This window comes from Coturnix japonica, chromosome 5 (genome assembly GCF_054131305.1).
Source record: "Coturnix japonica strain WE chromosome 5, WE-NBRP24, whole genome shotgun sequence".
NCBI classification, from domain to species: domain Eukaryota; kingdom Metazoa; phylum Chordata; class Aves; order Galliformes; family Phasianidae; genus Coturnix; species Coturnix japonica.
In genome coordinates, this window is record NC_140667.1 from 10,920,030 (window position 1) to 10,930,059 (window position 10,030).

Sequence of the window (10,030 nt, forward strand, 5' to 3'; positions counted from 1 at the left end):
GTGAAACTGAAATTCTCAAGTAGATATTCAGCTTTATTCCTGCATGGTAAGGTGCTTAGAGCACCATCCTGTGCCACTCCGGGTGCACATTTTCCTCTCAGAGCAGAGGTGCCCCAAAAGGAGGACAACAACACAGGACTTACAGAGCCTGAGGGAATGCTTTGATGGAGCGCACATTGTTGGCCTGGAGCTGCTGCTGTGGAGGTCAGGGACAAATCAGCCATTGGTTTATGTGGCAGCATTTATACCAGCTGGCATTGCTGAAAAAAAATGCCACCCAAGGGCTCTGTGAAACAGGGCTGCTTTCTCTGCCCCACAGTGGAATTGAAAACTTCTTTCAACTACAGGCCTGCAGAACTGATAGTCAGTGGAGAAGAGCTATCTAGCCAGCACTTTTGTGATGCTTTTACAAAAGAAAGGGATCACAACTCTTTGAATAGAAACATTTTCTGTACAGAGATTTGTTTCCAAGCAGAGCTAAAGAGAGTTCACTGCTGCCAGAACCTGTGAGGCCTCACCCAAAACTTCGACATCTTATCCTGTCTGGTAGCTTTCTTTCCTTGTTAAAATAAACCCCCAACAGACTATTGTTAAAAGCAATGAAACTGAAATCCTGGAAAACCTACTGAGCAACAACTATCACAAGGTGCCGCAGCACTTGAATCTTCAGGCAGTGTGGTATCTGCTGCTGGGAAGAACTTAAAAACCTGAGACAAAGCACAAACCACTAAATGAAACATCCACATAATAGAGCTAGCAAGGCACTAAGATGAAGCCTGAAAGACTGCCAATGTCAACAAACAAAACTTGCTACACACCCAGCCGTAACAGGAAGCAGGAATTCCTTGCCCAGAGATGTCATTTGAACAGAAAGTCCTGGAGATAAGTTCTGTGAGAGCACTGACCCTGGGATGGTATGTGCCAACAGGTTGATGGTGAGATGGCAAACTGGATTCCTCTAAATTGAGGTGGCACGTGCAGTTACCTCAGAGCGTTTCACTGTGCCGCAGCTGAGGCTGTCAAGGTGCTTATAGCAAAGTTCAAGTCATTGTTGTTTCAGTGAACATGTAATTCCATAGCCCTGCAGGGATTTTTCGAGGCTGAGGAAGTCCAGAGTCTAAGGTCAGGCCCTCATAAAAGAGAATTTACTCACACTCAGCTGACTCTCATATTGCCCTTTGAATAGACACATCAACAAGAGTTACGCTGCCTCACTCACCTCCCTTTTCAATACCATTTTGTCAATGTAAACTGGAAGCAGAGATGACAACTCAGACCTGCTATTGTGAACTTTGGCAGCAGTGTGAACTGTTTACCCTGACCACAGGGTAGCATCACCCACCAGGCTCCAAAATCAACATGAACTAGATGACACAACAGGCTCAGATAACATTCACTGACAAGACAGCAACACTGGAGAAGTAAACCATCATACTCCAACTACTGCCTTGTGAATTGCAACACTGCTCAGGGTAATACACTTTACCCTAGGAACAGGCATACACGGCTTTGTAACTGATGTCTTGCTTCACTCTTGTACAGAAAAGGGGACTTAAGCATGGGCCTAGGGATTTTTTAACTGGAGTACTTACTGTACTGAGGGGCTGCTGACAACACAAGCTGTTGGTAAGCACCTGGTCATGTGTACTTGTACTAACCTAAAAGAAACTATGCACTCATGTTTAAACTCTATCTTTAGCAGAGTAATGGTCTGGCATTGCTGGTAGCACTGAGAACTTGCACTGTCCTCCTTATCCCGTCCTTCACAGTTTTGCTCACTGGAAGTCTTCCCCGAGTGGGAAATTTCCACTCCTGGAAAATTTCCCAGAGTGGCTCAGCTGACAGTTGCATTAAAAATCACAGCATGTGTTTGTAAATGTCCTTGTAACAAACGTTCAGAGATGTAACACAGCAGAGATGTAATTGCCACAGCTAGGCTCTTAACTGCTTATATCCCAGGGTGTGCTCTTAGCAGAGCTGACCAGCTCCAAGCACACAACTGCAGATCTTGCTCCCCTGACAGCTGCATAACTTTATGTCTTTGCTACAAAATCCACTGCTCAGGTTTTTTCCTCGTTTTCAGGGTCAGCCATCCACACCCATCCACAAAAACCCGACTCATAAATCTTTCAGCTGGCAAATTAAGGTAAAAATTAACAAGATCACGAAGACCAGCCAGTGCTAAAACGGCCTCCCTGCCCCAGCAGCTTCCCAGAACTGTTTTTAGAGCAGATACCTCACACCGTCCTCCTTGTCTCGTCCTTGACAATTCTGTCCATTGTTCCCTGGAATACTTCCCAGAACGGTTCAGCTTACAGCAGCACTAAGAATCTCAGCATGTGTCAGTAGATCTTTTTGTATCAGATGTACTGAGATATAATGCAGCAGATGCTTAATTATCACAAGGTTTGCTCTGTTATATCCTCAGTTGGTTGTTACTTGAAGAAAGAATGAAAGAACGAGAGAAAGAGTCAGCAAGTAACCACAGTCCCTTCTTTCAGCAGTAGCCAGACTACCATTTTTTGGAACTTTTCCTGATATAACAAAAAAAAAAACAACCAAAAAACTCTCACACCATAAAGTCAGAAACTTGGGCCACAGTGGTTTTGAATTCCACAACTTGTAATTTTCCCTCTGGATTTCTAAACACGTATTACTGGAAATAGAATTGACTGCTAGGCAGTCATCCTCCACATATGTACTCAAGAAGCAGGGAGCCTCTGGACGCCAACTGCTGGTATCAAAAGGAGATTTTCACCAAAGCAACCCGAATTCCTGAGTTAACTGATATCCTGCTTGTCTGATCACTATCACCATAGTGACTGCAGGAGCTGCCTCTCTGCAACTCACAGATCAGAGAAACAGGAAAGCTACACCAGGAAGGAAACAGCTTGAATTTAAGGACCAGTAGAGAAGTGAGAAAACTGGCTTGAACTTAGTGCCCAGTGAGACAGAAACGGGCTGTGGGTCAGAAGCACCCTTGGGCCACGCTGCAATTGGAGAAACAGTTTAAGAAGAGGCGAATGCAGCTTGTGCGCGTGCTTCACAGAGTACCAGCATCAAAGGGCTAGCACAAAGTACAGGGGTGCTAGAAGACAAATCAAAGTGAAAGAAGAGCAGCTGAAGATGAGGAAAGTAAAGAAAGAAGGAATTCACAGCAAGGTAACAAATGCCTTTTAGCTATAGCTGCAGTGAGCTGATTCATTCCCCCCTGACATCGCTTGTGTGGCCTGCTCCCTCTTCTGGGGAAAACTGGCAAATAATAATAATAATAATAAAAAAAACACAACCCAAATTGCTCCAGGAAACAGGACACCCACAGAGCTCAGGGCAGACTGTGCCTGCATTTGCCAGGTTATTCCGGTCAGGGAGGGTTCAAGGTCCCTGTGCTGCTCCTCTGAGCACAGCAGTCCTGGCCAGAGAATCTGTACCCTCGGGGCTCCAGCATACGTATGCACAGACAACAGCAGTGCTCTATTCTCCCTGCAATGGTGCTGCTGCCAAGCACCTCCCAGAGCATCTTCTGATCTCAGCCGGTGGGACTGGCCGTATATTTGCGCAATAGGCCAGCATCCAAGAACTGCAGCGCTCGCAAGCACTTGTCAGAGTAAATGCTGGGGGTAAAAATGCTTCTCTTCTGGGAAGAGGACAGAGATCATCGGTTGGTCACGAGTGCTAGAAAGCCTCGACGTTTTTAGTCACAGAAATAAATTTCAGTGCCTGTGAGTGGGGAGAAGGAAAATAAATCTTAAAATATACCTTTGTACTGAGAAATACCCATCACTTCCTATCCTTTGCTCTTTCAGGATTCCTTTGAACAGTTAAAACCTTTGCAATGAATCTAGCTGTGAAGATCTTGCAGTAAGATTAGATCCATCTGTTCAAAATTGGTGTGTTATGGCAGCCAGTAAATACCCGCATAATGCAGCACTGGAAGAGAGGAGAAAAGCTGTGCTGAGATTAACAGTGCATGAGCAAGACAGGTGCCTCTTTAACCTCTTCCTTCTAAATCCACAAAGAACTTTTCTACAGCAAACTTATAACTTAAAAAATACACAACTAAAAATGAGAAGAACAATGCACAGCCATTCCATTTGCTTTACAGCTGCTTTGCAGTACCAGGACTCCTCCTCTTTACAAGATCTTGTGCTTCAAGCACTGCAGCACCCATGTCTGCCAGCTGCTGAGGAACCAGGCTCTGTGAGGGATGCTCCATTTCCTTTGAAAAATCCAATCTGCCTAGAAACATCCTTGGTGAATGCAACTGCATGGCAACAGAAAAGATGTGGAAGACACATTTTTAGAGACTATATTAGGCTTGAATACGGGGAGATGGAAAGCTTTTACAAAAGAGAAAAATGGAAAAGAAAATATCTATCACTCTATGGCATCTACAAGCAACAAGATGGAAGTGTGGCTTAATTATGTTACTGTTCTAACAATAGGAGTTATGCCTACCTAATTTAAGACCCATAGTAATACAAAACTTTTCATAATAAGGACAAGTCCTCGTCCTGAAGAGTTTTATTAGATTGGTGACAAGCTACAGAATGCAGATCAGGAGCCAAACTTCAAATTCTTTGGTGATGTGTAAGGCAATCTCATGAAGGACACACAGAAGCAGGAGAAGCAATAAATACAAGGTAGGAAAGTTCAAGATTATAAAGAAAAGTTCATTGCAGCCATCCCTGGCCAAGGCAAGCAACCTGATTCCCAGGCACAGAAACAAGCTGCTATAGCTGGCTGAGATCAAACTGATCCTTCTCCCCAGAGACTGCCAACTTTGCTGCTGGGGCTGCAGAGCAGGACACAAGCCAGTACCTTGGTGTCCACAGCATATTATAGCCTGTCTCTGTCACAAACCCACCTCTACCAAAGTTCATTCTGAAAACTGGGCGCCTGATGTTAGGGCTTACATTCCCTCCTGGCTCCCTTGGCAAAGACACTTCTCACAGTCAGCTGTGGAGGAGCTCTGCTTACGAGGTCCGTGCCCCTCTGCTATCTATGATGATTTCCTTACCTGTTAAACCCAGCCACATACCTTTAGGTTTGACACTGTCTCCTGTCTCTTCAGTCAGGCAACACTTGAAACCATACAGAGTGTGACATGTGAGTATCAAGGTACTTCACTGCACTAAGAGCAGTATTTATGAGATCAGTGTCTGACACTTTCCTGCTATGCACAGTTAAGGAAGCCAGCTCCTCTGTGCCCCATTGTCTCTATCTATAAGCCCAGCACAGCAGCTCAGACCTCTTTCAAAGATCAGTGTGATATATGGTAGGTTACTGCCACGTTGTTGGCAATTCTTGATGTTGAGACAATTCTGTGACAGCAACAAGCCTTGAGAGCCAAGGCTACAGAAGGCCACACAGTATTTAGCTACACCTTCACAATTCATATTCCTCCAAAGTTTCCATTAAGATTTCATTAAAACAAATCTTTTAGACTGGTTTGGATAATAAATACCTTGCAACGTGGGGAAAGAATATCAAGTAAACCAAGCATGAGAGATCAGTCTTAAGAGAGAGATGTTGACTAGATAGCCAGGATCTTCCTACTGCTGATAACATATAGCAAGGAATTGCAAAGCTTGAGCAAATAATGACTTAAAAGTGTCACACAGCAGCAGGATGGCAGCAGCCAATTTGTTCTCACTTGATTTTGGAAGCTGCAAGACCCACCAACAGCTTCTCCCCCCCCCCCCCCCAGGAATCCATGCAGCATTCCTGAGGCAAGTGTTAATGCTGGATCTCGACCAAGAAGGGATTCTTATAGACCCAGCAAACAACAGGAGGATGGTATATTGCTTTCTCCTTTCTCCTATTTCCCCCCCTTGTTCCATTCCCCGGTACTTCCCTTGACCAAGAACCCTCTCAGCAGCTACCAGCTAAATGCAAGGTGAAGCAGCATGTGCCACCTGCTTAACCTGCTTGCTCCTCCCAGTAGTTATTCTGCTAATGGAAGCAGCAGAAACTCAAAGAAACAGGTGTGGACAAGGCTGGAAAGCACTGACAGAGGAATCACCTCATAGTGGAATGCAAAGGGATTAAAGCTAGGAAGAGCACAGCTGTGTTCAGCATCAAGTTATTCCCTTACCCTCATTGGCTAGCACTGCTCTGTAACTTGGATCATATCCTGCCTCCAACTCACTGCTCATCTGCTTGCTTTCTTCTCTATGTATCATTTAGATGCACTCTCAGGATATCACACAGCAAAAAGCAATAAAGAGCCATGCAGCTCGTAACAAATACATACTAGCTTCTAAAGAGAGCTAAGCTGCAGGGCTGAGAAATCCTTCACTTGGAAGGAGAGTGCCACCTTGTGCTGGGAAAGGAAGCAGTCGGATGGATAAAATCCAATCTGTCTGCAAAACCAAATGATAGAATGGGACCAGCAGCAATCTTTGGAACAAAGCTGTTAGTTTTGGTTCCTGCTACCCACCTGCACCATTCTCAATCCAATACAGTCCCTGCTGTAGGGAGGCTCTGCTTTTTGAAGGGACAGGCAAGCTAGAGAGCAAGCAGTTCATCCTTACAGTACTGACCCAAGCCACAGCACACAGCCTTACCCAAAGAAGACATACTTGAGATGTAACTGTGCATGAACAAAGGGTGGGTGCCTTGTCTTCAGCGGAGACACGGCAGAAACAAGGTATCACATCAGACAGTAAATCTGAGGATTCTACTTCTGAGGATTCTACTCTAGATCTGGGTTAAAATTTATCTGGTCAAACCATGCGAGATACCTCAAACCTGAAAATGCCTGGAACTCCATACTGACTCTAAGGGAAGCTTTAGCATAACCAGCTTTGTGGAAACATTTATTATGTTTAAAAATGGGAGGTTGCTACTGTGTGAAAAGAGAAGTTCCCTAAAGACTCAGGAAATTCAGAATTTGGTTCTATTTAAAAGAAATGTGGATGTCCCACAGAAATGAAACTGAAGTATATTGCTGTCATCACAAAGGGTCTTAAACTGAATTCCAAAACTACCTGAGTAAGCAGTCCTGTCTCCAGAAAGCCCAAAGATGCATACAAAGGTTACCCTTTATGCACATACTCCCAAGTCTGAGTCACCTGATGCTATTTGCATTTGCTGAAGTAGCTGAAACACACAAGCAAAAACGACACTCATCATACCAAGAGTTCGGGGCTTTATACTAGAAATCTAATAAGCTTGAAAAGATTTTGATCCTATTGCACAGTGTGTTCCCCAACCTGGAACTAATCCCCATTTGTCACCACAGGCAGCTGAATAATCTCAGAATTCAGTTATATTCTATAGAAGAGGTCCTTATGCTACACTGTCCCATGTTTAAATGGAGTATGAGTTTCTTGGCTTCTGGATTCCACTGCAGATCTGAACTAGCTAGACTCTACAGTATTTTACTATGGCATTTTGGAAGAAAACTTTCTGAAACACTTCAGTCATTTAAAAGGCTAAGTCTGATTTTTAAAAGTAATTGTAAACCCCATCTTACCATTAAGACTAAAGCCTGTACATTCCCTTCCAAGGATGTGTGCTTTGAGATTAAAAGCCCCAAGCTGGATCTCAAGGATTGATGTCAATTCCAAAGTTGGCAATTGTTGTTTACTACTTAAACATGAGCAATTTGGCACCTCCTGGGCATTGACAGAATAGGCTGTGACTCATCTTTTGGGCTACAACATTTTGGGCAGCCCATGCACTGGAGCTCTTGCACAGGAAAGGACTCAGCCTCTGCATCTGGAAAGACATCTTTCTGTCTCAGCATCCGATATTTTCCAAGAGACTGCGATAACAATGAGGACAAATGACCCAGCAGTCTCATACTAATGCTGTCTATGCATGATTTCTAAAATTACGAATAAAATCACATCCTGCTCAACACAATTATAGGTTGTAAACTGGTAGAGAACAAAAATCTGTTGCAAAACATTGCAGCCAACACAATAATTGGAGCAGAAAAACTATAAATCTAATTATGGAAGAGAATTGACTTCTGATATGCATCACAAAGCATCAGTGGAAAAATCTATGTTCCATTGCACCCACTGGTAGCTCTGGACTTGACTGGAACTCACTACCAAAACCACGAGTCTTTTGCCTGTTAAGTCAAACCAATTTCCAGAGCAACACTGTCTAGTTGGCCCCATTCTGCTCCAGAGCTGACATACCTGTACCTACAAGCGGTTCTCCAGCATCATCACAGCTTCTGTGATAGGAAATTTCTGGCCAAGCTTCCCATATGGATGAGTCCAAGTAAAATTACACAGGTTAAATCACACGTAGCTTCCTAAATCAGGGAAGAAGCTGTGGGCTTCCTTTGCCTGTGGAGAGAAGGAATAGCATTGAAACCATCACCTATGCCCTGTAATTGTAAGGACATTCCACTGGATTATTGTAAGTGAGGTATTATGGCTAGAACTGATGTGATGCTGTGGAGAACAAGCAGCAGCTGCTACAGGCAATAAAGAGCAATTCCTTACCTAGCGCTGTGGAACAGCACTGAAGAAAGACAACATAACCCTGTCAACTTGTGAAATCAAGAGTTAAGTAAGCTGCAACAGAGCACGCAAGGCTACCAGCTTCTTTATGGCACAGCCCAAACAAGAACGTTTCCTGGGAAAAGGATTTAAGAAAACACATGATACTAGTGAATACAGTGCAGACATAAGTAACTTGGCTTTTCATTTTCAGCAAGTCTTATTCCAGTTCTCAGGCCTTCGTCCTCTCATTTTAAAAGCAGCAATAGATCATACAAGTGTGGGTAACAGAGGCAAACTGGCAAGCAGCAGCTAAAAGCAAACCTGCATATGCTCTCTGGGGAGCTCTGCAGGTGCATTTAACACATCACATCAGGCAATATTAATGAATAAGCCAAGGCACTGTGAAAAGCAGAGTAATACTGAACGATGGTAACCTTTGTGCAAACTAATACCTGAGCATTTGAAGAAGATACAGAAACACCACCCACCAGGGCAGGTCAGCTTGCCCTATGCAGGCAGACACAAAGCAGTCACCTCTTCTGTCTCCCTAGGACTGACATGAATACTACTCAATAGGATCAAACCTCCTGCACTGCATTTTGCAATGATCATATTGTACAATAAGCCAGTGCATTTTTTACTTTCACATAAAAAAATCTCTTTGGGCTCATCTACCAGTAAACATCTAAACATAGTTCTAAGTCGTCCAGTACAAGAAGCTTGTTCATGGAACAAGATCAATCCAAATTTCCTGATGCCTATAGAGCTGCCTACAAATAAAACCTATAACTTCCATTAAGACAATCCACCATACCTGGCTCAGTGCTTAAAAATGCCAGCATACTTACCAGTCTTTCTGCATTCAGTGTTCCGTGACCTAAAAACCCACGTCTGTCAGAAAAAGATCATGCACTACACATAGGCTTTTTTAAAACATACTCTGTACATGAGAGACAGGCTGCCTGTAACAAGGCGGATGTTTTAAAGATGAAGTTGAAAGTACTAGGTTTAATTCTACACTCAATCCTACACTACAAATACATCAGGTAAACGAGATTAAACTGATTCCATCATACAATTTGCAGTCTGACAAGTTAGTGAAATGCATTTGGAAGGATTCACTTGAAAGAAAAAAGCAATAACTTTTGTACAGAAGTCAGAGATGGTCAGACCATCAGGAGCAACTCATGCAAACTACCCACACATCACCACCGATGGTCAATGCTTTCAAACCTGGATAATGCAACCTTCACGTCCTTCCTCTTCCAGGCACAGAGCACTGGACCTGACAATAGTATGCAATGACAGCTGACTGAACTGACACAACAAGGTGCTTTTTGATGAGATGCCTGTTTCTACATCCTTCGATGGATGAATTCTGAGTCTCAAACTATGGCTGAACAGAAACAAAGACCACACAGCCCAAACTGCCATGCGGTTACAACTACAAAATGTGCAAATTTTAGCCCTGTTTCAAAGAAGCGACATATAAATTAATGCTTTATACATACCAACACATTAACCGTGCCCAGAAGCAGCAAGTTTTCCTAATGTCCTTGGAA